The sequence below is a fragment of the Dermacentor andersoni genome, chromosome 7 (genome assembly GCF_023375885.2).
Source record: "Dermacentor andersoni chromosome 7, qqDerAnde1_hic_scaffold, whole genome shotgun sequence".
NCBI classification, from domain to species: domain Eukaryota; kingdom Metazoa; phylum Arthropoda; class Arachnida; order Ixodida; family Ixodidae; genus Dermacentor; species Dermacentor andersoni.
In genome coordinates, this window is record NC_092820.1 from 110638880 (window position 1) to 110665267 (window position 26388).

Below are 26388 nucleotides of genomic sequence, written 5' to 3' on the forward strand. Positions count from 1 at the left end.
TGCTCGCGCCCGTGTGCTGCGTCATCTGTTGCGCCGCTGCCTCGCACATGTATGCTTGCACCTAGTCGGCGCCGACATTGGAGTGGGTGCAGCAAAATCATGAACCAGCCCTACATCTTTTCTGCACCTTTTGAAACGAACGTCGTGGTTCTGCGGGTGGCAGCTGCACCGCTGAAACGAATGGCAAGGTGCAGCACCTCATGAATTGGTTCAAGTGGTACACGCGAAGCGAACGTACCCTCTGATTCATAGTTGTGGTTCTAATAAAATATGGCAGACCTCTATGCAAGTGTGCTTCTGCCAGGAATGTAATAATACTGTAACTCAGATCTTAGGCCAATTATGTCCACTATCTTGTTTTCTAATTGATTTCCACACTTTCAATGCAATGGACGATGCTTAGAACCTCCCGAGGGGGAGGACAACATTGTTCTGCATGTCATTCAAGCTAGCTGCATTACATGCAACCCAACTGCATTAGACAAAGGCATATAGGCGTCCACCACGCCTGCACGAACGAAAAAGGCTAGAAGAATACGTGTTCTCTGTACTGCCCAGAGCCAGGCAGGTTACGTCAAAGATATTTTCTGACAGTCTCTACAAGATGATTGCAGCCCAACCTGGCCTATTTGAACTTCCAACACGTTTACCACAACCACTTACAACCACCACCACACTATTTGCATCCGCCAACCCGCAGAACTTTGACATCAAGAGAATCATACAAATGAAACACAATCAGTGTGTACCAGCAGCCCAGAAAAGGCGGGTTTCGATGTGTACTGCATAATATGCAAGTAGAAACAGCCGAACCGCTAGTTAAAGCACTGGACTTAGAAACAGCCACGATACTAGCAGTCACATGACAAAGGCACTGCCTTTGGTGCTTTGAAAGCCAAATGGTGCTGCTCACTTTACCGACACCTAAGTGTCATCGTATTGTGAAGTACTGCAGCTGGCTGACACCTGTGTAAAGGTACGGACGCAGAATGTTGCCGTGCTTTAGATGCCACGGGACTGGCTAAAAAAAGACATATGTATGCACCCACCTGTTTGCACAAAGTGGGGCACAGAACACGAACCTGAAGACTGCCTCACCGTGGCTTCTCATGTGTTTTCGGATGGACCCAAAATACCCCTAAGTGGCTTGTCGGAAAAAAGAACCGAAGAAGCACACGGAGCAGCCGCCTCGTAGCTGATCACTGCACAGTTGTATTCCAGCTCCCACAAATGTGAATACACCAGACAAGGGTCAAGTGACTTGCTGCAAGATAGAGACAGAACAAGCCGCTCACACAAGCAGAAGACTTCTGTGACCTTTGCATTATGAATGAAGGGCTATACGCAAGCAGTGTCCGGATAATCAAAATGGAAACCTGACCACCGCAGTACATTGAGACATCGCACTAAAATTATGACGGAATGTCAAAGAACTGAGAGTGACTTTCGCAGACGTACTGTGTCAAATTGAGCAGCTGGACAGGGAGCAAACTGCTCTCCTGCTCGCACTTGAGGATGAACAACAATGGAAGCAGTGAACCACAAGCTGCAGGAGAAAACGAGATGAGGTGCGGAAAGAAGGCAGCCCCTACAGTCAGTCACCCAAAAGGCTAGCAATTCTCATAGTAGGTGCACGTCCTGCAAGTCTGCTTCTGCAGTGCCCAAAGAATGTGAAACACCAAGAAGCCGCAACACAAGACACCGCATCACTCAACAGCTACCGTCCAATGAAGGCTGTGCAACCTCGTGTCAAACTCTACATTAGGAAATGACAAAGCCATATCACTCGTGTATGCCAAGCTTGAATAGGTTCTCACTGAACAAGAAAAATTAGTTAAAACTTCAGCCAGCAGCACATTATTCACATTCAATAGGCAATACTAGCAGCAATAACAGATGATGGCAGTGTACTTGGACCAGCATTGCAAGCTTCTCCAAATCCTCATTCAATAATCATGGTCATCTTCGTTCAAGAATCTTTTCCTGTCATTCAGAAAAACTGCGAAATTCACAACCACAACAATACTACATTGCTAGTCTCCCTTAATCGTTCTACGTGGCTGCTATTCCAGAGTATATGCAGCAGAAGCAGCAGCTTGAGCGTTAGTGCGACCGAATTAGGTCAGCTGTTTGGGTAATATGGCCAACCGGTCGTCCTACTGCTCCAGGGAAACAGTTGCAGAAAACTAGACATACAAGGGTACAAAGGCTAACTCCAAGCGGCTAAAGAGCGTTGGGCATGGTGAGGAAAGATTGAGCAGGATCGAACAGCCATCTTTGTTTCCGCAGACGCCCCACACATATTACTGAACATTATTCTATACTGCACCTCTTCATCAGAAAGTTGTGGCGGTGTGCTGCAGGCTAAGGCAGGAAAAGGAAGCCATTCTGGCATTCTACCTCTGTCTCAAACCAGGCACCACAGCCGAGGCGACTTCACTTGGCTTTGACATCTTCAACTTCGCTTTCCCCAGCACAGAATACTCAGTGGAGGTGAGCTCAATGCACATCACCCACATTGGGAATGCAAAGACGTACGGCTAAGAGGATGCCATCTTTACGAAGCCGACACCACAGACTTTAATTTAAGAAATAACACCAGCTATCCTAACTGACACACCCGCCATTAAAACCAGAAGGGCAGTACAATTACTTAGCAGAATGCCAGTGCGACTCTGCCCCAAGAGGCAGCGACCATTATCGGATATAACACTTGATGTAGGGGTGAAAATGAGCCACATTCACAAAATCAGGGTTTCAGGCTGGGACCATTTCCGTGGTGCACTTGAGACTGCAGAATGTGAAGGTGTTGAAGAATCGCTAGCAACAAGCATCCTTTACACAGTGCAAAGAGCGACATGCGAACAAGAGCTTACTGGGACAACATCCAGCCCTGACAAGCGCCTGCTGCAACCTTGGAGTGAGCAAGTTAAGCTGATACTGCATACTTAACTTGTGGCTGCACGAAACAAACCTTGATCAATGTTCTGCACAAGACTGAGCAGGCAAGATGTCATGCTAAGAGACTTGCCAGAGACTAGCGGATGGACCACTGCGCGTCATTTGAACGTATAGGTCTCAGTAAGCTGCGACACATTCTCGGCTATAACAGGATGAACCAAATACTGTAATACTATTGAAAACACGCTGCTCGATCTTCAGGGCACATCTAAGAATTTGAGTAACAAGCTGCAGATGCTTTGCCCCTCACATTGACTGACCGTCACCAGAGTTGTATGCACCTTAATGCCCACTGGCCAAGGAAGGAATGGAAAGCCTCTTTACGATGGCAGAACCTGTCGTTGCTCTCGAGCATGCCAACACTTAAAGCGCACGGGTCAAAGATGGAGCCATTTCGCAGATGTTGAGGAATCTTGTCGAAACAAGAAAGCAAGCACTATTGCTTGTAATCAATGAAATATGGAATGTTGTAATTCCTCACAGAGTGGAAACACTTGGTCATGATGGCACTACCGCAACCATGCCAGAAATCTGACACCATCGCTAACCTTCGATCAGTCTCACTGACATTGACGGCGTGCAAATTCACTGAAGGAATGTGCCTCGCGAGGCTGAACTTCCATCTGGGAAAGACAAGACTATTTCCACCTGTGCCACATTGGTTTCTGGCCAAAATTTTTCATGTGCGCCAATAACCTCTTTCTGCATCAAAGCATCGCCAATACCAGCTGCTTCGGAGGAACAATATGTGGGTTCTTAGTCACAGCCGAACCAAGGAGGATATTCAGCAGAGTCTGCAATGAGGCGGTACTGGTGGCCTTTCGTGAAGCCTGCTCAGGCATTAGAATTGCTAGTGTTGCCGAAGCCTCTTATGCAACCGAACGTTTGAAATTTGAACTTACAGTAAACATCTAAACACTTTTACCAACTGCACAGGTGTAAATACAGCTAAAACCCGCGCCAGCACACTCGACTGCAGGAGTGATTCGCTGATGAGGTGATAAGGTGACTTAACAGTTGGTGATAAGCTATACCGTATGCAAGTATGTGCAGTACGTATATATACTGTTAGGCCGAAACAAATCAAATTTGTGTAAATCAATATCAAAGGAGGAGGAATAAATTTTATTTGTGCACAGCAGATTTGAGACCTAGGCCTCTCTACCTAGATGACGGCCTCAAGCCCTTTGGCCCTGGCGGCATCTTCGGCCTGCTGGATTGCCTTGAGTTGGTCTTCCGGTACAAAGCTGACCTAAGTGGTTTCCCATTGCTCTCTAGTCCTGTTTATTTTATTCTGTGTGGGTGTCCGAGGACAAGCCTAAACCATATGTTGTAGGTCCACCATTTCTTGAGAAAATCTGCATCTATCCCTGTAAAGGTCCGGTTAGTAGCGGTGGTATGCCACCGGGTTCGGATATACATCTCTTTGTAAGAGGTGCCATACCGTCGCTTGCCGTCGTCTACTCAGCGAGAAGTGTGCCGGGGGGAAATGGGCCCTTCCCTATTTATAGTTTTAGGTGATCTCTTAAGGCTGGTCATCCGGTCTCTCTCGTTCCCAGTATTTGTTGCGTGTCACCTGCTCGGCCCGTCAGTTCTCGAGCCAGGTTGTGCCCTATTTCGTTCCCGGGAAGGGAGGAGTGCGCGGGTGCCCATATATTGTGAATGGCTCGGGCTTCTCCAAAGTTGCTTAAAATTTACAGCGCTTACGGCGAGATTCTTCCTTTTGTATAGGTCTTGACGGCTGTCTTGGAGTCGCTTACTACGATGTTAGCCTCCGTGGAAGCTATTGTCACTGCTAAGACAGCCTCCTCCACCACCTCCGCCTTCCCTGTTTTTACCGCGGCACAAACTCTGCAGTCACCCTTTACACTCGTACCAACTATCTACATACTCTGTCTATTTGCATACTCCGCCGCGTCTACATAGCCTGGCACTACGGGATCTTTTGTGGAGAGCTGTCGCTCTTGCGATTCTTCGATCTTGGTGAAACTCCGGGCGCATGTTTCTGGGGATTGGGGGTATTGATAGATGTTCCGTTATTTTCCTTGGTATGTCTCTCCGCGCTCTGTGCTGTGCTTCGTAGGTTATTCCGATGTCTTCTAGGATGTGTCTCCCCGTCAAAATCTGTGCAAGCCTTTCATACTGAGCTACTCTCTGGGCCTCAATAAGTTCGTCTAGTGTGTTGTGCCCGCCGAGCGCCAAGAATTTCTCGTTTGACGTATTTGCCGGAAGTTCCAAGGCTTGCTTATACACCCTTCTATTCTATCTTGGCTTTCTCCGCAGCGTAGAGCTTGAGGTAAAGGACCACACATACAATGCGACTGATTACGAGTGATTCTAAGAACCGGATGAGATTGTGATCTTTCATGCCAAACTACCTGTTTAATGTCGGCTTTATTAGTCTGATTGTTCGTTGAACACTATTGTCTAGCAGTCTAATGGTTTCTCCGTTATCGCCGTTTTCAGATATGCGGAGCCCCAGTATTTTCAGGCTCTCCACTACCGGTGTCGGGGTGCCCTCAACCGTGACCACAATGCACGGCATTTCCCTAATGCTTTTTCTACCCTTGCAAGTAGGTCTGTAGAGTAGACGTTCTGTTTTTTGCGAGGAACATCTCAGTCCCTTGTCTCTGATGTAGTCTTCGACCGTGTTTACTGCAGTTTAAAGGATCTCTTCCACATGCCCATCGCTTCCAGCCGCCACCCAAAGGATGATGTCGACCGCGTATAGGCTGTGTCCGAGTCCTTCTATCTTTTCGAGTCTCGCAGGAAGACCGATCATTGGCACGTCGAATAGAAAGGGAGATAGGACTGAACCCTGCGGGGTACCCCCATTACCTAGTTTGAGCGCCTCTGATTTGGACTCTCCAATTGAAATTTTTGCGGTACAATACGTCAAGAAGGCTTTGATGTGCGCGTATGTTTTACGTCCTACATCCAGCTTTTGGAGATCTTGTGGAATTGCCTTGTGCGTAACAGTGTCAAAGGCCTTAGTTACCAATATCAAAAGCTCATTTTTTTTTCAGGATGCCACCCATGTGCTTTCGGGAAGTGTGGACAGGGTTATATAAAGCTGCATAGGCAAAATTATACAGCTAGATACAACTGTTAAGCGTAATATATTTAGGATGCTAGCAGTGCTATTAAGGCGTTTACACCCGCCGTGGTTGCTCAGTGGCTATGGTGTTAGGCTGCTGAGCACGAGGTCGCGGGATCGAATCCCGGCCACGGCGGCCGCATTTTGATGGGGGCGAAATGCGAAAACACCCGTGTACTTGATTTAGGTGCACGTTAAAGAACCCCAGGTGGTCGAAATTTCCGGAGTCCCCCACTACGGCGTGCCTCATAATCAGAAAGTGGTTTTGGCACGTAAAACCCCATAATTTAATTTTAAGGCGTTTATGTACTCGTGAATAGTAGTAGAGAAAAAATTAGAAAGCAGTGGCTTTTGGTGCATAGACTATGCATACACCTGGTGCTCTCATGGCCATTTCTTTCCCTATCTGCTAAATCATTCTAAACAAGAAAAGCTTATGTAAAATTGTGCAAAATCAGACCACAACTAAACCAGAGATATCCTTGGTAAGCAAGGTCTACTTATTGGCTGACATTTTCTGCGGCCCTGCTACTGGGCTTTCTTTCCTTCCTTTTCAGCTGTGCAGGTTCATTAAGAAGTACCGAGACAAATTGACAATTTTGATCATTGAAAGACTTAGCGAAACTTTACTTTGGGTTGTTTTTTCTTAGTTTGACTCTGCACATTGCCTTTTAAGGCGTGTTTTCCATGTTTTTTGCTTTTGTTTTGTATGGGGAGGGCATGTTAACATCTTTTACACCATGCCAAGTTTGTGGTGCCATAGAGTGTTCTTGAATGAAGTCTTGCCCTTTCATTCTGTACAATATGATGTCGCTTTTTTGCGTCCAAGGCCGTTTTACATTTGAGTGTGACTGCAGCATGTTGCCAAGTTTTGTCTCTGTCATTCAAGCTTGAAAGTTTCCTACCCGCTGCTGGTGGCATATGACACATTTGACATTTTTTTAAAATAAAAGGAAGTCTGTCGGTACGCAGATTTCATACTGCCAAAGCTCACCCAAGCCAAAGCCTTAGTGCCGCACCCTCACTACTCACGGATTTCCGCCAAGTAAAACAGAACCCACAACCAACACACATGCAACGCAAGCACAATCACATGAGCAACGTTGTACAACGTGCGGTCCGCGCGGGCCAGAGAACAATCACGCCAAAAACGAACCCGCCACGTGTTTGCTCGGCGCCACCATCGCGCCTTCTCAAAGATACCTAAATGATCGTGTCCCTAGGCACCTAGGATCAGGTCACGCGAGGCATTTTTCTACGACATTTAGACGCACGCGACTTGCTAGCGGGTACGCCTTCGACCACACACTCTAAGAACAGTTTACACCCTTTGGCGTGCCCCTTCTGCCACACAACAATAATCGTCATCTGCCTTGATGCGTTTCCTTTCTTTAACGCTGCGAGCCCGGAACTTTCCAGTAACGAACGGCACGCGCGTTATCAGCATAGAACAGTTTACACACTTTGGAGTGCCCCTTCTGATAACGCGCGTGCCGTTCGTTACTGGAAAGTTCCGGGCTCGCAGCGTTAAAGAAAGGAAACGCATCAAGGCAGATGACGATTATTGTTGTGTGACAGAAGGGGCAAGCCAAAGGGTGTAAACTGTTCTTAGAGTGCAGCATACGACGGAGGTTGGAAGCTCGGTGTTATTCATCCTTCCTTCAAAAATTGGTCTTCTCCTCTCCATCTTGTTCCAAAGCAAGACAGTGGCGACTGGCAGCCTTGGGGTGATTACCGAGCTTTCAATGTTGTCACTACTCCCGATATGTATAACCTTCCCCTCATACATGACTTAGGCGCTCGTCTCATAGGAACCAAAATATATAGCAAGATCAATTTTATGAGAGCGCACCACCAAATTTTTGTCGAACCCAGCGACATCCCGAACAGCAATCACTACTCCATTTGACCTCTATGAGTTTGTCTATATGCCTTACGGTTTGAAAGATGCGGCGCAAACTTTTCAAAGGTTGATGGACGAGGTTACGCGCGAACTCCCATTTATTTTCGTCTTCTGCCTTCTAGTTCAAGTCGCACCGACGAAAAGAACACAAAGAGTACCTTCGCCTCGTATTTGAGCGACTGCATGAATGCGACCTGGTCCTAATGCCCCAGAAATGCATTTTCGGAGTTGAAGCCCTGAATTTTCTCAGCCATGGCATTTCACACCAAGGCCTCAAGCCACTGGAATCACGGGTGCGGGCAATCGAGGACTTCCCCTCTCCAATTTCCTTCCGAAGGTTGCGCGAGTTTCTGGGTCTCGTAAATTTTCACAGGCACTTCATACCATCCTGCGCACAAGTTCTTCAGCCGCTTACCGACCTGCTGCGTCGCCACTCCAAAAAAAACCGCCTACCTTCCACTAGTCCTCGGAGCTCAAGTGGGTTTTCCTGCGCTTGTGACGTCTGTGGCACAATCCTTGGATAATATGCGACGAGGCTGTGCATTCTTTCAGACTGCAGCAAATGATGTGTTCTGCGTTCAAAACATCGCTTTCAATAAGACAGCGAACACACATTTCTGAACCCCCGATGTGGGGTATATAATACTTCTTAGATTCATGACAACACGGCGGCTGCGGAAGGAAAGGCTTTGCGGTTAGAAATTGTTTCCACGCTGTGCGCTAGCGTCTACACGGTGCCCCTTAAGGAAATAGTTATTGAATTTCCAGTAGGGCACCATATAGCTGATGAAAGTTGCGAATAAAGTTAAGTGCAGTAAGATTGCGGCTGGACGCTGAATACGGTAGGTGCTAGAGAGAGCGCATGAGGTTAAGCCGAGGAGGATATTGCCTTGCTGCGCGTCGTCCTTTTGCGCGCGTTAGGGGGAAAGCAGGGAGATGTGCGCGTCCTAGTAGGCTGGAGGAAGGCAGGCAGCTTACGGCATATCACCTCTTAAACTCGGGCCACGGCCGCGCACAGCCAGGATGAGCGCGGCTGCGAGCGCCCTATCATGGAAATAATCTTCTGAGCCCAAGGAATGACGCACGATAACTGATAGATTCTTGTGCACTGTGCTCTCGCGTGCTTAGACCGTACTGAAGCGAGAGGGTGCTGGAAGGGGAACCGAAAATATGCGGCTTTCGATAAGCAAGCATTCCCACACATCTAATTTGTCCTTGCGCTGCGCTACCGCTGGTAGCACAGGTAAAGGTGAGACGTGCTTTTTGAAAGCTTGGATGGTGCGTGAACACAAGGTGGCAGGAATTATTTTGCAGCACCTACCGACGCCGCTACGCGTGGACGCTAAAATCAGCGCTCTCGGCCGGCACTGCAAAAGATGAAAGGAACTTGGGCTGCGCGTGCTCGCGGTGAAAGCACGGCGCGCGCGCTAGTCCGTTCTAAGAACCTGCTACGCTGGTCCTTTGGCTCTGGCAATCCACTGTGGCCCCTCGGTTCCCTACAATATAAGCCGCCAGCACTTCGATTAGGCTTCACTTTCAGCACTAGTTCAGGGAGTCCAGCGCTTTTGAGCTAAATTTTACAGTGTAGCGCCTGTCCAGCATCGCGCTGTTGGATGTGACTTGCAAGGCAAGTTCTGCATGAGTTCACGGTTCACCTTCACTTCCTACTTCAGACGTGTACGAAGAGTACAAACTTTCGGTAGCAGATGGCATGGCGCCGGACTGATTCAACAACGGGGCGCAGACATAACTATCTCCCGCTTAAGAATGTGAAGTGCAAGTTCGATGGCTGAACGGTCGCAACGGCAGGATAGTAAAGTCTTGCGATGCGTTAAATTTCTTTCGATCATATATCTTTTTGTTGGGACGCATTGTCTGGCGGAAAATAGCACCCACGCCTGCCATTACATTCTCATAGTGCAGTACCATCAGTACCATCGCGATTATTTCAATGAGGAAAAGGAAATACGTCTTACATTACTAAGTGAAGATTTGTCCGAGTCTTTGACGAGATACCTGTACTTGGTAAAGGAAGTGCAGCCAGATTGCGTAAGTACGTTTGCACAGTTGTCAAACCTTGAGCACAGCATTCTTGAAACCGAGACATTTATTTAGCCGCAAGGAATTGCAGCCACTCAAAAAGCAACCGTGTGGTACGCCTAGAGAAACATATTGGTAAAGAGCGGACACAGCCACATGGACCTGCGGCCGAGCTACTGCACTGCCGCCGGCACCCTGAGCGGCTAGTCAGACCGCTAATTTTGTCTTCCGAGATTTTGGACATATGGTTTAGCTCTGTTTTGCTTTCGGCTTCGATAACAATGCTTTAGATTCTGTTTACCTTTGAGTTAATTTCCTTTCCCTTTATCCTCAGGTTTCCCTTTATCCTCAATACTACTTTAGGAGGGAAGCTGTCTAAGGTCCGAAGTCGGCGCCCCTCGATGGTTAGAGTGCATGGTGGCAGCGCGAAGGAAGTGCCGCTGTCTGGTAAAGAGACGCTTTATTCAAACGCCGAGGCGTCTGTCCGAGTCCAAGCCCGAACTCTCTCTTACACACAACAATAACATGACTTTTTAAAACATCACTTGCACAAAGGAGTCGCAAACTAGCCAATCACATATGCGCGTTGACATCATCGCAACCAATAGCACAACCACCTTCGTGCCGCACACGTCATTGGTGGAAACAGTGGCACACCTTACAACCCGTCAGGGGATAGGATTGCTCAAAAACACGTGTCATCTCCCTCTCCCCTACGTTAGGCTCCCATAATCGGCTCTTGATGTTCTCCCCTTTTCTCCTGGAAGCGGCCGCTACGAAAGCTGCGAGAATATTTCCATGACACCACGGCTTATTGACTGCATGTCTGCTGGACAGTGGGCTGCTCTACTAGTACTGAGAAAACTCTGTCCCCGTGCAGCTCCAAACACCATAATTGGGAAATCCCAACACGATAATTGGGACCCGATGGCGATCTCACACAAAAGCACCAATCGGTCGTAGCCGGCTAAGTGATGGTAAAGCTACCACCGTTTTCACAGGCGTTCTCAGAAGGCGCACGCGGGTGCCAAACATTGACACTCAAACCGGGTGGGCAGTGTCGCGTTGCCCAATTTCCGTGACCGAGACGGTCGACGGGACATGTGGGAAGCGCATGTTCATTAGTGGTGGCGGTGACCTCAAGCACCCCTACCTTTTATCTTCACGCTCGTCTCCCCGAACGCTCCCCTTGATCTCGGACCGTCTACCCTTTTGTTCTGTGCGAGGGTGCAGATCTGGCGCCTCTTCTACGGCGCAGCCACTAGTCTGATTTCTTTCCAGGTGTGGGTGTTACCCGCGTCCCCTCTTCGGGGAACCCACCGGCGTTTTTTTTCCGCTTATTGGTCGATACAGCAGCGTCTGAACTCGTCCTGCGCTTAGCTATAGTCGCCTAAGCTGGGCCACACAACAACAGCAAGACCAACTCCCTAACCTCAAACTGACTCTTTGGCTGCAAATTGTTCAATATATCGTCTCTAGTGGAGAGCAAGAGCCTTAATATTTCATATTTAAGCATGCCGTACATATGAGCGTAATAAACTGGCGGACCGCAAACCTTTTACTGGAAAAGCCGCCAAAATTCTCGAAGCACCGGCAAGGCTGAATCACCTCATGCAGACAGGAAAAATAATACGATCAGGGCTCTCTCTATTGAAATGCTTTTACCATTTTTGAACTACTTTTCTGATTTGCACACAATAGGAAGCAGTGGTTCCATACAAAAAAGTTCATTCTTTCTTGTTTACATAGGGAATTGGACAGAATAAATACTGGATCACACGCTTCATAAATAAACAAACTACAAGGATAATGTTACCAATGACAAGCAACGCGTCAAGTAAAAGTGGCACTCGCGAACCGGGCCAGACGTACGCAGCGTTCAGTGAGGTAAACGAACCCGAATGGGCATTACACTGTTCCAGCCGAGCCACATGAAACGTTTCTGTGTTGGTATGGGTGAGTTACATAGAACACGTTCTGTGATTTAAGCCGGACGTCCTGCGAGGGCCTTTTGGAAAATTAGGTGTTTGAAGTAATGCACACGCTCTTCCGGAAAAGATGGGTGCAGAAACAAATGAGCGGGAGCACTGTAAACGGGTGCCCCGGCTCAGATTCTGTGCTACACATCCAAAATGCACTGACACAGCATAACAAGCGCCTTGCTAACAATGTTCTTAACGCAAGAAACAGCAAAATTATCTCTGCAGAGAAAAGTCCAAAAACAAGAAAGGGGCTGACAGATGGAATAGCACACTGTGGTATAAAGTTTGTAAACAGGGATGAAGTGCCTCAGACAGGTTGGCCAGCCTGTCTGAGGCACTTCATCCCTGTCTGCAGAGAAAAGGAAACACCTTACCGCACGAGCGAGGCGGCGCTTGAAAAAGCGCGGTGGGCGTAACCAGCGGCACATGACCGGTGCAGCATCAACGTACCTATGGAAACGGAATGCGTAGAGGTAATGTGCTAGACGTGTGATAAGCTGTCTACCTTTGAGCTAAAGTCGAAGCGTGAATGGCTACGCCACCTGGCGGGTGGTCAGACCATTACTTGCTCGGCCGCGAAACGGCTCGAGTGCACGCTCTTTACGTAGACATGTTTCTCTATGCGGTACGGCACGCCCTGCTGCGTGAAGGGGAATTCATGAGAACAGACGAGACTACACAATGCGCAAACCACTCGTAATGCTCGAAGCAGACTTTCCAACTTTCCGAATCAAACTTTCCTATTCCGTTGTGCAATAAACATGCAATCCTAGGGCAGGCAACAGACTTGAACTTTCTGAACAGGCGCTGCACTCGGCTGCACTCGCACACTCGCAGGTCCGTCATCTCAGACAAGGTTTGAGGAGAAGCGCACTTGCAAAAATTCTGCAAGTGCACTGTTGTCACCGTTGTTGCCACTCTTCATCACGCCAGCATTCTGACAGCGGGGGTCGGCGGTCATCGACTGATGCAAGCGTGGCATCGCGCTTGCTAATTAAGCTGGTAAGCGAATGCCTAATGGATTTCATACGGTCAAAAAAACTACTAAACTTACTGCGTATAGCTGTCCAATTGTGTTCTATGACAATAAATGATTCACACTTCGGGTGAAACTGCTATGTTTACAGCGAAGCTTTACACCAATGGGGCATTTGCGCCTTCCATCGTCCACGAAAAACTCGCAAACTAGCTCGTTGGCGTCCTTCAGTGCAACCGCGCGAACGCGCTCGTTCCGCTGCTCACGCATTCATCGTCGTCGTGTCCTTCTACAGCTGACTCCGTTGTCGCTCATTGCTTCAGGGGGTATGAGCCATCATTGGTAAGAGGAAACTATCGTGATCAACATCATCATCATCATCAACAACAACAACAACAACAACTGTTATCATCAGCAATGGCTCGAGCATCGTCTTCCTCTTGAACAGCTGGCTCCATTGCCGCTCATCATTCCAGCCTAGAAGTTCATTTTTCTTCTGTCGTCGATCGTGAGAAATGACGCAGCAGCCGCTGTCGGACTGTACGATGTTTGGTCCACCACCCGAGAACAAATCACGGCGCGTTGTGTCGACGTGTGTGCCGTGAAGACCGCCGACGAGACTGTCATTGCCACCGTGTACGTTCAACCTGCCTCTTGCACGCGCGACGTAGAGGACTTTATGAAAGACCACTTTGGACGGCTACTCGGTCCGATCGATTTCGATTATACTCGAGTGCCCGTCGTTGGCGACTTCAACGTGAGTGTGTCGCGGCCAGATGGCAATTGGCTGCCCTTGTTTATGCTTAGCACTTGCAAGTAGCACTTGCAGCACTATAAACATCGGTTCAGAAAGACATTATGGGGCTTTACGCGCCAAAACCATTTTCTGATTATGTGGCACGCCGCAGTGGAGGACTACGGAAATTTCGACCACCTGGGGCTTTTTAACATGCACCTAAATGCACGGGTGTTTTCGCATTTCGCCCCCATCGAAATTCGGCCGCCGTGGCCGGGATTCGATCCCGCGACTTCGTGCTCAGCAGCCCAACACCACAGCCACTGAGCAACCACGGCGGGTACATCTGTTCAGGCTACAGCCGCTTGTCCAATCCTGTTGCCCTTAAAAAGTGCAACAGTGCCCTAGTCACCCGCTGCTGCGATAGCGTGTGATATCGGCATTCTAAAATAAGTTCCTCTGTTAGAGGTCTTCGCTCGTAATCGCGGTCACTACCTCGATTACGAGCGATCATCTCTGTAGATTGTAGCGAGAACAGTCACAAAGAAGATGTTGAAGAGTCTCCTCGCTACCAGAGTAATCACACGAAGCGTCGTCGGCCCATCCGATTCGGAATGCAAAGGACTTAGTGAAGGCCACCCCTAGCCATATTCGACAAAGCCGGGTAGCTTCGCGACGGCAGAGGCCAGCTGCAATGCAAAGATGTAGAGAGGAGCCTAGGTTGTGCAGTCGGTTGTTTTGAAAAGTTCCTGCGTTCCAAAGGAGAACGTGATATCACGGTGAGCATTCAAAGTTTTCTAGCGGCATCTGTCCTTGATAACAGTATCGGCTCCTCTTCGTCGCCTTGAAGAGCCAACCGAGCAGCGTTATCGGCGTGTTCGTTCCTATGACGCCGCAGTGACTTGGAAGCCACACAAATGTCATGTAGTGTCTTCTGCTAGTCAAGGTATGGATTAGTTCTCTAATCTCAAATACCAGTTGTTCGTGTGGCCCTCGCCGCAGGGCTCATAGCAGAGACTACAGTGCTGCCTTTGAGTCGCTGAATATTGGCCATCTTCGAGGTTGTTCGTGGCTGACGAGACGAAGTGCAGCGCGAAGTGCTGCAAGTTCCCAAGCCGTCGGTGTCATTGGGTGACACGTCTTGAAACTGATGATGGTGGCTTTCGCTGGGAAAACCACGGTTCCAGAGGAACACTGCGGAGTTGCCGGCCCATCAGTATAGTTATGTACGTGGTCGGCGTACCTCTCATGCAAAAGGAGCAGAGTTAGTTGCTTAAGAGCAGGTGATGACAACAAAAATTTTTTGCTGATTCCTGGTACGGTTAATTGCACTGCAGGTCGAGCCAAACAAAATGGAGGAATCGATGGCATGGTTAAAATATTTATGTATCTCTGTGTCGTACATTATACAATCTAGACAGCTACGTTGTTCATCCACCTTCACAGAGTGGAATAGCTGCCGAATTTCTTCCTTTTCAAAACAATGCCTAATGTTTACTGCCATGAATAAATTAAAGTTGATTCTGTAGACAGCTGTTACATTTTGCTTCTGAAACGAACAATTTTTATTTGATAAAGAAATTTGCCGCATCCTAACGATAACGAGATCAGAATGTGGTCTCTGCATATGAGTAAAGTACTTGCGATCACACAGGTAACTTTAAAGGGCCCCTCACCAGGCACCATAGAAAATTTCTGTAATATGCTGGAAGTTGTTACGTGTCCTCTAGGGAGCGTTCTGCCGCAAAAATTTTTCAAGTAGGGTCATTAATTGCCAAGATAGAAATATTTCAGTGTCGCAAACCTATGATTTCAGCAGGCAGGCTCCACTGCATAGGGAGACTCCCTCTCCACTCGCCCTGTCGAGCCTTCGCTAGCGAAGTGCCTTCCCATGCCGAACATCGAGGATCACGCGACACATACGTCACTGGCGCCGCTTTCACTTTTTTTTCATCTTGCTTTCTTTTTTTGGCGATGCGCACTTCGGCTGCTGGCGTTGCCCGCGATCTGTTGTCTCGTTCGCGCAGCGCACGATTTTGCGCGCTGTGCACAAGGACACATGACTAGCGGTATAATTCAATGCTACACGAATACTGAGGCAGAACAAACGGATTGCAGAGCGTGTTCACGCGCTGGAACACGGTAGAAAATGGCATAGTTTCGGTACCTGCACACGTGACTGCACGATCGACCGTGGGAACAAGCAGACGAATCGGAATTACATCTCTCTTGCTTCGGTGCGAAGTAAAGCAAAAAACACGCAGACATTGCATTTGTGTGTTTTATTATTTCTCTAAACATCAATTTGTCGATTCAAGCAACAGGTCCCACAAACAACAGATGTTATGTTGAATAATTCTCGAAGTCACGTGTCACCATGAGTGAGGTCACATTGCGGACACCAGTACGTAGGCCCTGGCACACGAGAACGTCATCCTTCATCTTGGAGCGCGACGGCCTCGAGGAGAAGGAAAAAGAACGTTCGCCTTGAAATCTGAGATCTTTTCGCGGCGCGTAGCGATTTAGTACTTTGCAGACGCGATCATTATCGCGCAATGTATGCTCTGCGCTTGTCAGCTCAAAATGGCGAGACTTGGTGAGGGGCCCTTTAAATATGCCGCATTTCTGCGCTTCTGGTAATGATTTGTCTGAATAATACTAAACATGACCACGAGAAATGCCCTTTGAAAGCGAAAAAAGGCCAGGTAGCAATAATAAGGGACATTTGAATACTAGATCGTATCTGCCGCAATCACCTTCAAGAGAAAATGCGCCGTTACTACCGAATAGCCATCATGAGCTGAACATAGGCGACTGGTTATGCAGTAGCTCATGTAGCTCATATAAATTGAGTGCCATGCACTCGCCGGAGAAGGTGCATATCCATCACTACTAAAAAAGAGACCATGAGAACGTCATAAAGTTTTGTCTCGAAGAACAAGCGTTCGATTAAACAGGCGGTCTATATTATTTGGCGTGAAGAAATAGCAACAGCTTTTATTATCATAACCACACTGCGAGCAAGCGCTATGCAGAGGAAAACACGGGAAATGCACACTTACCAGAAATCATTGTAGCCATAGCGCAAAGGAGTACAAAAGTCAAAATCAAGTACTTGTAACTCATTTCTGGGGTAAAAAGAAAGAAAATTTTGTGACCTAACCATGAAGGCATAAAATATCGTTACATGTACGCAGAAAAGGCGTGAAATAAGTGGTGCAGCATATCATTGTTTGTTGTCATTTTTCTAACAAAAAGCAGTTCGCCAAGTATGGAGGACCGACATCTCTCTTAACAGATCTGCAACTGAAGTTGAGAAATTTAGAAAAGTACCTCATGGATAGCCGCAGTGCTGTTCCTATTAAAAAAACAGTTGCGCATATTTTATCTTCATAGGAAGAAGGCCTGTGTAAAAATACATATTTAGATCGGGTTTCATGTACTGGATCGGCTTTCATCTACGCCTGCACTGGACTGACTACATTTCATTACAGCACTCCTAGGCTACTCGCCGTAAAATGGCTACTCTGTTTTAGTTCGTGATACAGAGAAAACATAATGGTAATAATAACTTCATAGCGCATTGTAGCTCCGGAACGTTGTCATATATAAGGTCTAATTTTTGCATTGGTGTAGCAAGATTTTAGCAAGTTGTACATGAAGGAAAGGTTTACAGCGTATGATATTTTTCAAGTATCTTTGTATGCGACCTTCATTCATACATGTGTTACAGGTCATAACATATAGCTCTGATCGGTAAATACAAGCAGCCATGCAGGCAATGAGTAGCAAACGAGTAGAGAAATCCGACGTGAGAATCTTGTAGAAATGTGCTAAAACCGTCGGAAAGGATTGTTAATGTCTGCGAATTGCCGAAAGTATCACTAAAAAAATTTTCTTTAATAAGATATTTCAGTTCTTGAATGCGTATATTTATATACAACTTATCAAACAATTCCTTTAAACACTCTTGTCCCGCGATGCTTCTTCGACCTTTCGTAAATGATAAAAACAAATGCAGTCTCTACAAAACCTTGAACGCCACCCTACTTTTCCGAAGAAGTGGTCAATATATATGAGATAATTATTAGGTGCGTACGAATATGTAATACGGTTGCTTTTTACTCAGCACTAAAACGAAATGTGGCATGTACAATGTATTGATCACTGTGCTTGCCTTGAGTGAACGCAAGCCCGGGGCCCTTTAATATCTGCATTTCCATGAATTTGCCAATGGCTCATCGCGCAGCAATTGCTGCACCTCGCATGCACGTAGACGTTAGGGATTGCGCTAGAAAGCGAACGCAGCGTTTTTCTCCATTGCAAACAATAGCAGCGAAGCTGATAGTAGTTTTCCTAAATAAGAGTGTATTTATATATATATATACTGACACGTGTACCTGTCTTTATCAGGCGACACGTTTCACCGCCTAACAAATGTTATCGCACAGCGCAGGATGCGCCTGCATGCATCGGAAGTTTCTGGAATGTTATCGATGGTTCCATCCGCTGGCTGTGACCGAACCTTGTGTAATCTGATTGCATGTGTGCGCGACGCGAATAATGTAGAACTTTGTGGAAGGCACGCGGGTCCCAGAGATTACTCTGGAACATTCGACGACTGATGTATAAAAGCCGACGCGCTTGACCCGCTGATCAGGTTTTCGACGATCGCCGACCGTGTTCGCCGCTATCGTTGTGCTATAAGTGTAGCCTGTTTTTGTGGGCACAGGTTCGCCCAATAAAAGTTAGTTTTGCCGTTCACAGTATTGCTAATGTGTTCTTCAACGTCACCACCACCGTGACAATATATATATATATATATATATATATATATATATATATATATATACTGATAAGCGACGTACGTAGACTTCGGGTCTTTGTGCTGTCATCGACTGGATCTCATCGTGAGGGAAGGTCCCAAAATACGCAAGATATACGCCAGTATGTGCAATCCCCGCTGTTCCCACTACCGTCAAGGCAGTCATAATGACGCGTTTATCCGCCGCTTTTACTGTGACGCGTGCGATTTCAGCAGCCGTCTACGCCGCTTCTAGTGTCGCTGACAAGTGTTGTTCCTTGACCATGGCTTGGAATTGTTTCCGTCGGCGCGCGTCCTCGCTGCAGAGAGACTTCATTCGAGTGTCGAGGGCATCGGACTAATGGCGAACCACATTAAACAGCTGTGCCTCCAGAAAGCAACTGACGGGGCGTCTACATCCTGGCTCGATCACGTGCCCAGCTGTCCTACAGGGCAAGCGTCCGCCGTTTTCCGGGATTCTGCACCGAAAATACCTACGCCTGAACTTCCATCCTACAACTGCCTCCACAAGAGCACTCTGCGAGCATCATAACCTACCTCCAAGACCGAGAGAGGGCAACGCTCCACATGAAAAAGGTCTGGCAGTGTCCCTCCATCGCACCAGTATTTTCTAAGAAACGGCAGCTAAACCAGGACCATCACTTCTCGTAACTGACTACTTCAACCGAGAATACTGCAAAATACAGTGCTTTCCTCAAAAGTATAAAAATTATTCATAAGCGTGTCAGACATGGACTTCACGAACCCACATTTAATTTTACTTGGCTGCCCTGACTATACTTAAGGGACTTCTCGTTTCTCTTAAACCAGCCATATCTCTCAAATGTCAAGCCGTAATAATGCAAAATGGAATTTCGCATTGAAACGGGCACCATTAAATCTCATGTCCATTGTTATCGATCATTGTCAATCATCTGTCAAAACTTTATTGAACAGTGAACAACAGTTGCGCAAAGCTTGGGCATTAAGCCCTTTGGAATGTGCCATGCTGGTGGAGTACGAACAGAAAAAGCGATCAGAAATCCAGGTGAAATCCAGGAAGCTGCTACGTGATAACGTTAGCGTTGAACCGCACGACGTTCGTATCAATGCTGAACCCTCTTGTAGTTAGAATACTTGTCTATCCAGTAACTCAAACGTAGTTAACATTTCAAACGTGGTCTTATCAGACTCGGAAATGACTGTGCTTTCTTGAGGTTGAAATTTCTGCGCGGTCACAGGCGCTTATAACAAATTTCAACTAGCTAAATATTTATATGATTTTGCGCGAAATATAAGGCTAAGGGAGTTTTTTTCATAAATGACCTGCGTACAATAACATGTCTTCCCAGCAACACTGGGCCCCGCCTACCCAGCGGGATAAATATCTCGATTTGTACATTTATGCTGTACAACGTGACATTCTCTAGGACTATGGTAGATGCATATTGTTCAAGCAAAAGCTTTCCCTCCACGAACGAAAAGCAATTGAAGGATTGCAGAAACGCTTAGATATTAAAAATCCCGCCGACAAAGGAGGAGCTGTAGTAATAGTGAACATAGGTGGCTATGTCAAGCAGGATCAGAGGCAATTAACTGATGGCAGATTCTACAAGCATCTTGATGGAAATGCAGCTGACAATTTCAATAGAATTGTCTTTAATACCTTCAGGGATTTGATAACAGATGGCAAACTTGCCGACAAAGTAATAGACTCTTAGTCTATCTCACACTGGTCCAAGGAAGCTTTTATTTATTGCCTAAAATACAGATAACCTCGGTCGCCGAATTGTGTAAGGTGTTGTAACTGTCACCGAGCCGCTTTCAAGCAATGCCAATAGCCTGAATAAAGGGACACTAAAGGCAAATATTAGGTCAAGACTAAAGTGATAGATTAGTGCTTGCGAATCTCTAAGGCGTCAATATTATCGAGGACAGCGATAATTCGCGGTAAATGCAGGGCGGGATTAGAGACTCCCCGGGATATTCGAGTCCCGGGGGAGTCTCTAATCATGCCCTGCATTTACCCCGATGATGAAAACACTCCTCAGTTAAATTCTGTCTCCGTCACTCAGCGACTTGTTGCATAAAACATCCTTGCATTGTGTTATAAGACGAAATAAAATGCGTCTTGCCCAGTTTTACTTTTCTTTTGGATAAAAGAAGTCATGTAAATAAGTTTGACAACGTCGCGGGTGGTTGAATGGTTTCATTTTCGCGTAGTGCTGCGCTAATTTTACTGGCTCCTGAAACTTGTACAAATTGCAAGAAATGAAGACTTCAACTTCAATGTGATGACGCCTGATGCCCGAACGGTCTACGCCACTTGAAGAAAAAGCAGCTGCAGCCCCGAACCTGCCACTCGGTCTTTGCTCGGCACCGCCGTCTGTCGGGGGCCGTTTTACTCACCGATGGCAGCAAATGGTGGCGATGGCGTATGCAACGCCGCCACTCCCCCGGTTTGGTGGTAGGAGATTTGAATTTCGAAAAAGGTATCCGGACCTTTCAGATACAATTTTCTCGTGAACTAAGTCTTTCCTTGACACGAAACAAGCGTTGCAGCTTTCTGCAATGGTATACAAACAGTCCACGTCGACCTCCTATCTGCCTTTAGTGTCCCTTTAAGAGGATTCCTTCTACTTTTGCTTCTTATCTAAAGGACACCTCCCACTTCTTAGCTGATGTCATTAGCCTTGATATCTCCTATGACTCATTGCTGGTTACACTGGATGTCACTCTCTTTATGCTAACATTCCCCACGACGACGGCGTCCGATCAGCCATCAACGCTTACGATGACACTTTTTGACAAATCTGTAAGTATCTCTACTTTAGCCACCGTGCTAAAGCTCATCTTGCATCTTAAGAATTTCGAATTTGACGGCGTGCATTTTGCACAAGTGAGTGGCACTTCAATGGAGAGCAGAATAGGTCCCGATTATGCTAATACAATTATGGGACAACTAGAAAATAAATTTCTTCGAACACGTAAACTAAAGCCGTACTACTATAAGCGCTATATTGATGAATTCTTTCTCATCTGGCACCACGGGCTGGCGGAACTTCAGGCTTTCATTGGGGACTTTAATAGTCCGCAATGCGGACTAATAAGTTGGACATTAATTGCAAACTTTAATAATAATGCTCACACTCATATGTTTTCTGGACATCACAGTATCCCTCTGCTGTAACAAAGTAGCTACTACACGTTATAAGCAAAGTATTGACGTTCACCGGTACTTTCATTTTCAAAGTAATCCGATTAGCGACCAATTAGCGTCTTCTAAAACAAAAAGACCTATTCAGATAGGCTGTCATCCTTGCAACAAGTTACGGTGCAAGGTTTGCGCTCACATGACGACTTCGCTAAGTGCCATGAGCACCGCGTCAATTTTTAGCCTTAAGATAAAAGGTAACGGCAACTGCGACATGACCAATGTCTTCTATATGCTAGAACGCTCAGCGTGCAAGATACAGGACATTGGAGAAACGGAGACAGTCTTTAGATTGCGACTTACAAATCATAGATCGCATGCCATGAGCCTTCTCAATCTTCCGCTGTCCAAACATGCTACTATCCCGGGCGACTCTCTTGACAAGCTAACCGCCACCATACTTGAATCTAGTTTGAAATCGCACCACGAAGGGTAGGTTTGTGAATCATTTCTAATGCATAAAGTTGGTCCAGCGTCTTCTGGGATTACCGAGAATGCGGGTACATTAACCTTTTTGTCCACGAAATAGACAATCGCATACTCGTTGCGTTCAGACTAAACTGCTCGTTTTTCAACGCATGGTATATGCCGCGTTCACATACTCGACACAGACGCGCGCTATTTGCCCCAAACAGTTTTCTGGTTGCTGATGTGTCATTTTATTGTGTTTAACGTAGGATGAGTGAGGTTCATGAATTATTCTTGTGACATTTTTGTGAAAGCCATTGTACGCACTTTTTTGCTAAGCTCTTTTGCAAACCCTGCCATTGTAACATTTGTCGCTGTACGAACCTGCTCGTACAATCATCCCGTCCCGTGGCGCATTTTTTTCACGTTTAACATGTGTACTGTTGATTCATGACGGATGCAGCACCTTACAGCAAAAATCTCTCTTCTGTCATGGTTGTTGTTCCTGTCTTTATTTTTCTTAATTTCTCTTTATTTATCTTGTATTCTATATTTATTCATTTTTTCACTTTTATTTAACTTTTTCTAACCACGTGCCATCTTTTCTGGCAACCCTTTTTGTACTGTGTATATTATTGCTCTGCGAACTTGTTAGAACCATCCCGTCACGATATATTTTTTAAATGTACTGTATATTTGTTACGTGTGCAAGCTGCTGACAGCAACAATGTGTCTTGGCAGTGGATAAGCATATGTGCGTATCTAAGCCCAGCGCCTCACCGTTTCATGTATTCCCAGCAAAAGTTGAACCCCGGCCGACACATAAGAAATAAAGCAGCGTTGTTTTCGTGCGTACGTCCTGAACCTACAACTGCCTGATCAACTAGCGGATTCCGGTAGACTCCCACTTTATATATATTGTTTCGGTCTCCGGAAAGGGCTAAGGGGCTGCTTTAATGATCGTCAAGGCACAAAATAACCGTAGAAATCGCAGGAGCAACGTCCTCGTCCTCTTTTTCCACTATCGCTTGCCGCGTATTTTTCCTTCAGTGACCATTTGCAGCATTCCTCCTCTCCCACATGAAGCCCTCCGAGCGAGTCACTCCTGCTTCCTGCGTGTGAACGGCTTCAGGCGGGTAACATGCATCACCTCAGTCTTGCGTGAACAGCGGCCATTGGAAGTGAGAAGTGCAATCGTGTAGTTCACCTCGCTTAGACGATCGAGGATAACGAACGGCCCCGCAGAGTCGGCAAGCAGCTTTTGGCTCAAGCCACGTCTGCGTATTCAAGTCTACAGCCCCACGAGGTCGCCAGGAACATAAGTAACATGGTGGCGACTGTCGTAGCGTGTTTTAGAGTGGCCTTAAGCGGTCAATGTACGTAAACGAGCAAGTCGGCGAGCCACTTCTGCACGACACAACGTCTCCGTCATAGACAAATCGTCATGGACGACAAAGGGATGAGGTGGGCGGGCGTAAGGAAGGCCCATAAACACGAAACCGGTCGTTTCGTATTTCGCAGAGTTGAAAGCGTACGTCACGAACGGTAATACTTCATCCCAGTTCTTGTGGTCCGAAGCGACGTACATTAATAGCATGTTTATCAATGTTCGGCTTGTGCGCTCAGTATAAGCCAATTAGTTTGTGGATGATAAGCTGTTGAGTGTCGGAACGTGGAGGCATACGAACGCAGTGATTCTTCCACAATATCGGCAATAAGTTGGCGACCTCGATCACTTAGTATCACGCTAGGCGGCCAGTGTCGGAGTATGATTGAATGCAGCGAAACCCGGGAAACCTGGGCTGCAGTGGCGGAGGATAGAGCTGCCGTCTCACAATATCGTTTCAGATAGTCAGCACACACAATGATCCACCGGTTGCCTCTTGAAGAAGTCGGAAAAGAGTCCGATCAGGTCTATGCCGACTTTTCAAAAGGGGAACTGGGGGGCTGTGCTGGCTGCAGGTGATTAGCTGGAGCTGAGGTAGATCGCTTGTGGCTCTGGCACTGTGTACAAATGGCCAGGTAGGTGTCAATTGTTTTGTGCATTTGAGGCCAGTAGAATCTTACTTTTGTAAAGAATAAGTGTTCGCACGGTCCCTAAGTGACTTGAGGTCGTGTCATCTTGCGTACCGCGCAGAACAGATGTGTAAAGAGGCTCCGGAACCACCAGTAAAAAGCGCGAACCCGCCGTTGAGAAGTCCATCTTGTAAAGAAGACCATCTCGGACGCAAAAAAGACCTGCGGTTATAGGCGCTTGTGTGGCAGAGAAAAGAGCATTCAAGCTTGGGTCATTGCGCTGCTCTGCGGCGAATGTCAAGACACCGGGAAAGTCAGGCTAAAGGGAAGCGATAAGGTGATCAAAGTTCTCGGCTTCACAATCTCTCGTACGTAGTGACATCCTAGAAAGGCAACCCGCGTCAGCGTGTCAACGGCCACTCTTGTACGAAATAGTGAACACACATTCTTGTAGACGAAATGCACATCGCGCAAGGCGACCGGATGGGTCACGATGATTGACCAGCCAGCACAGAGAATAGTGATCTGTGACGATGATGAACGGGCGACCATGGGCCTACGAACGAAACCGCTGCACGGCAAATACTACTGCTAGGCATTCTTCCGTCACAGTGTAGTACCATGCAGGCTTGCTTAAGGAACTGCTTGCGTCCACGACGACATGTTCGTTGTTCCTAGAGCGCTGAACGAGGACGGCACCGATGCCGACGCCACTTGCGTCTGTGTGAATCTCTGTTGGTGACGAAGGATCGAAGTGCCGGAGTATTGGCTGTGAAGTTAACAAAAACTTCAGCTGGCGAAAAACAGCTCCACACTCAGGGGTCCACTGAAACGGAGTGTTCTTACGCAGAAGGTTCGTCAAAGGGTGAGCGACATCCGCGAAACCGGGTATAAACCGCCGGAAATATCAGCATAGCCCTACGAAGCTACGTAGCTGTTTGATAGATTTAGGTTGCTCGAATAATTCAACGGCTGCCGTCTTCTATGAGTCGGGTGTAATGCCACCTTTATCGACGAGATGTCCTAACACCACAGTTCGGCGCTCGCTAAAATGGCATTTTTTGGAATTCACCTGAAGACCAGCCTTTTCCATACAGTCGAGTACAATAATGACATGAGTGTTGTGCTCCTGAAATGTGCGTCCAAAAATTACGACATCATCAAGGTAGCACATATATATTTGCCGTTTCCAACAGCGCAGAACAGTATCCATGAATCTTTGGAATGTCGCCGGCGCATTGCACAATCCGAATGGCATGACTTTCCATTAGTACAGCCCATCAGGCGTAACGAATGCTGTCTTTTCCTTGCCAGCTCGGTGCATCGGAATTTGCCAATAATCTGCTCTCAGATCTACGGAAGGAAAGTAGGAAGCGGAATGCAGACAGTCGATAGCGTCGTCAATATGGGGCAGCGGATAGACGTATTTCTTGGCAACGAAATTCAGTCGGCGGTAATCAACGCAGAATGTCCACGTACCATCTTTCTTCTTCACAAGAATGACGGGGAGCGGCCCAGGAATTTGCAGATTCTTGAATTACTCCCTTTCTAGTATCTCTTGCACTTGCTCGTTGATGATGCTGTGCTCTGACGGTGCCACTCTGTAAGGTTTCTGCCATATGAGATGCGCTGAAGCGGGGTTGATTCGATGACTTATTCCAGACACTGGAATCAGAGGCATTTTGCTGTTTTTCAAAAAGTCCAACACTTTTGAATGCTTGGAGAGAACACCAGGAGTGTGTGACTTTCGCTTTGACTAAGTGACTTAGTGATCATTTGTAGAGGTTGCGAATCTTCTGAACCTTGAAAGTCTACATGTTCAGTCTCGCCTGTAGCAGCAACAAGCGCAACCAGGGTCGCAGAGTATTCGGGTTTGAATACAGTGAGTTGCAGCACTACAGGCTCCATTGAACTGTTATGATACACACATTAGCGCATCCTGCGACAACAGACACCACGCAATGAGGAACTAAAATGTTTTTATTTTCACACAAGTCAATTGAATCGGTTCCAGCGTGACATCCAACATGGCAAGGTCGTTACTAGATAAGGTTAATGGAACGCACACAGCAGGCAATGCAGGAACGACAGCGTCCTCGGAGACGACAAAGATGCATTCATCCCGTAATGAATTGTCCAAGAGCGCAGCTGTGAAACTACTGCGGACGGAAAGGTGTCCATTTCTACAGACAACAGTTGACTCGCACTCCCGCGAAAACTCGATTCCCTAAATAACGTCGGCATGTAGATC

The 26388-nt window shown here is 47.1% G+C and overlaps 1 long non-coding RNA gene across 1 annotated transcript in view; it reads right to left on the reverse strand.

Annotated features, from left to right (window-relative positions):
- The window catches only part of LOC129385416 (uncharacterized), a 44075-nt gene extending 27251 nt beyond the window's left edge, over positions 1-16824 (reverse strand). The window contains exon 1 of the long non-coding RNA XR_008612951.1: positions 16758-16824. This is a non-coding gene — a long non-coding RNA (uncharacterized lncRNA). The remainder of the gene's footprint in view (positions 1-16757) is intronic.
- Positions 16825-26388: the final 9564 nt, after the last annotated feature.